A 3,598-nucleotide genomic window follows, 5' to 3' on the forward strand; every position below is an offset into this window, starting at 1 on the left:
TACTTCCGAAGTAGGTCCAGTTGTTGTTCATTGGAATGGTAAGCTACTCCCAGATTTAACAGGTAAAGAGCTTGTTGATCGATTACCAGTAATTGTTTCATATAAAAATTCCGAAAAAACTGTTAAGTGTACCTAATCTCATATCTGGAACTGGTCAAAATCAAGCAGAAGCAGTGTTTCAAGCACTTGGAGAAAGGGGCCTTATCGATCATGTACAAGTTCTATGTTGCGATACAACAGCTTCGAACACAGGCCGTTTAAAAGGAGCATGTATAATCTTGGAACAACTATTAGAACGCGATATTTTATACTTTCCTTGCAGGCATCACATTTACGAAATTATACTTAGATCGGCATTTGAAGTAAACTTACGGTTACGTCTGGTCCAGATATTCAAATTTTTAAACGTTTTCAACAATTGTATGCTATAAAATATAAAAATTAAACAAATTAATTCATCCATCAAACCAATGATGCTCTTTTTTAATGTATGTTATATATAATACCTACGTTTTGTAATAATATTGTTTAAATGTCACATTATTTATAAATTTGTATGTTTCATAATTAATTAAATATAAAAATATTTAATCAAAAAACTATATAGAACAAGATTTATAGAAAATTTAATTTACTATAAATAATGTCCTACACATATTTATATATGAACGAGTTGAAACGAGATATAAATAAAACATTTTAAAAAAACGTGGTTATTTGAATAAAATCGTGCTTTCGAATTTTAAGGACTCAGGGGCACGGGTTAAACTTAACCTATCGACATGAAATTTTGTAAATATAATTTTTATATATATTGGAACCAAATTAGGGGGTAAGACTGAAAAAAATCCAATATCCTAAAATAAGGGCCACCCTAATATATATATATATATATATATATATGTTACCGTCAATGTCATAAATTCAGGTAATGATGATATTGACTAGCCAATTAATATAATGCCTGGGTAACTTGGTCATTATCTACAATCAACATATATTTGTAACATTGACTTAATAAATCAGACTATGTCGTAATTTGATAGATTGACTAGTTAGTAAAACATTTCCTATCGTCTTGTAGTCAATGTTATCTTTTATCGTTTCAACTTTAAAAACCCACGTCAAGCTTATCTGTTTTGTAACGAATAATAATAGGTATCTTTTATAGTTTTAATACTCAGCTTAATATGATGTGGGGTGATATTAAAATAGTTCATGGCAAACCAAGGCACAGCCAAAGCCAAGGGTCGGCAGAACGAGTAAATCGCGATGTCGAAGACACGTTGGCAACATGGATGGCTGAAAATAATTCTAAAGATTGGCCATCGGGAATAAAATTTGTTCAATTCAGAAAAAATCGGGCTTTTCATTCAGGTTTGTGAATTATAATTATAAATATTTTTAATAATATTATTATTAATAATAAATTTATTATTATTAAATTTTATTAAATTAAATTAATTAAAAAAAGTTAGGCATTAACTAGGTAGTTAAAAAGTACATTTTTAAATTTTTAATAAACTAACTTAAAAAACAATTTCAGGATTTTGATTGCATATTATATGATATAATCTAATTTTAGTGCATAAAAAAGTCCATAGTTATTAAAATTAGTTGAAAACAAACTTAACCACATTTATTATTTAAATAGGAATTGGCAGATCACCGTATGAAGCGATGTTTGGGTGTCCTGTAAGACTTGGTGTAGCGTCAGTTGGTTTTCCGCTCAATGAAACCACTAATTTAAACGAAGAAGAAGATATCGAAGATATTGATAATAATATTAATATTAGACAAGAAGGCGATATTGAAAATAATCTTAATGGAGTTAAACTAACCAACAATGAACATTTAAGTGAGTCAATCTGTGATTCAAATTAATTATTACAAAAAACAAATACAATTATTAATAATATATTTTTATATTTTAGTCAATATTAGACAAGACGAAATATTGAATGAAAGACAATTATCTGCAAAATGCTTGGAAAATCAAGCCAAAAAAATGTTTAAAAAATCTAATAAAAAATTTGAAGATCTTGAAATAGGGGTAAATGTTCGAGTTACAATTCCCGATGTTGATCGAGCTAGAGGTTCACCCCGAAATGTGTTGGCTGTCATAATTAGTATAGAAGATAACATGTATAAATTAGGTAGGTATGCAAATTTCAAAATACATAAATCAATTTAAATTAATAAAGAAATATTTTAGGAACAGAAAACAGTATTCTCAAACATTTATACACAAGAACGGAAATTTTTCCTTGTAAAGAAAAATTTATTCTTCTCGAAAACGTCTTAAAGTTAGCTGCCGGAAAAGAAATTACACTCCGTTAAGCGGCTGGGGTCAACAGTGTTATGGAAACTCAAGGACTTCAACGGTGCCACTGCAAAACAAAATGCAAAACAAATAAATGTACTTGTCGATCTAATAACCGGTTTTGTACATCAAAGTGCAATAACAGCTTATCATGCGAAAATAAGTGATACCCATACGTCATAATCAATAATCACCATTCAACCATAAAAATAATAATTATGAAAAATTTAATTTTTTATTATATTTTTTTTTCATCTTGTCCCATTGTTTATTCTTAAATAGTAAATATAATATATCATGCACCTTATCACAATCCAGTTGGTTGTTAGTTTTTCATTGTCTAAAATTATCAATGGCTACATAGTTTTAGTCAATAATCACAATGACTGATCAGTCATAAAAATTATGTATTAATATTACATTTTTTCTATTATTGTCTATCTTAGTCAGGCATTCTCTAAAATGACTAGCCAATAATATCAATGCCTATGTAAAACAGTTAGTGTCAACATAGACTAGTCATTTTTAACAATACCTAATTATCATCATTGGCGGTAACATATATATAAATTATATTTTCTGTTACAGAATGCATCATACAGAGACAATGTTGGTGATCGTTTAAGATTCTTAGAATATGATGAGGAAGTCTTCAATTTGCTAACTTTTCGACAAGCTGACGGTTTAATTACGATAAAAACTACATTTGAGGAGAAGCCAACTGATTACTGGGTGATAACACATTATAAATGTTCAAATATTGAAAATGTTCCAGTTAAGGATAGGTAAATAATTTATCATTAATTTACTTTTTTTTTAATATTGTCAATCTTTTTCAATAGGTATTTTTATTTTCACTTCATTAAATGATTTAAAAAATAATAATTATAGGTGGAAGTTTAGTGAAGCTGGTGTTAAGTTGTATACGAACGAGAAGTCAAAAAACCAGATATTAAATGTAAGTTTGAATCAAACCATGCAGTCAATATTTGACACAATGCTACAAGACCCAGGACGTCGCACAATCAAAAGTAAAATAATAGGCTAATTTTTATAAGTTTTTTTTATTGAATAAACAATACAATATATTATATAAATATTTATCTATTTTATACTATTAAATCCTGAAGTATTAAGTCTGACATTGTATTAAAATGGTATTGTAATATTTCATATAGGAATGATGTGTCATCGTTTTGCAGATGAGTATAATAACTAAAATCATAGTTTTGTATATACTGGTTTGTGAATTCATTTCTCTGATAACTGATAGGT

The 3,598-nt window shown here is 27.9% G+C and overlaps 1 pseudogene; it reads left to right on the forward strand.

Moving 5' to 3' along the window:
- The first annotated feature begins 2,008 nt into the window (after positions 1-2,008).
- Positions 2,009-2,536, forward strand: LOC149054620 (uncharacterized; annotated as a pseudogene).
- Positions 2,537-3,598: the final 1,062 nt, after the last annotated feature.

This window comes from Diuraphis noxia, unplaced genomic scaffold (genome assembly GCF_037042655.1).
Source record: "Diuraphis noxia isolate RWA-SAM2 unplaced genomic scaffold, SU_Dnox_SAM2 contig0006, whole genome shotgun sequence".
NCBI lineage: Eukaryota > Metazoa > Arthropoda > Insecta > Hemiptera > Aphididae > Diuraphis > Diuraphis noxia.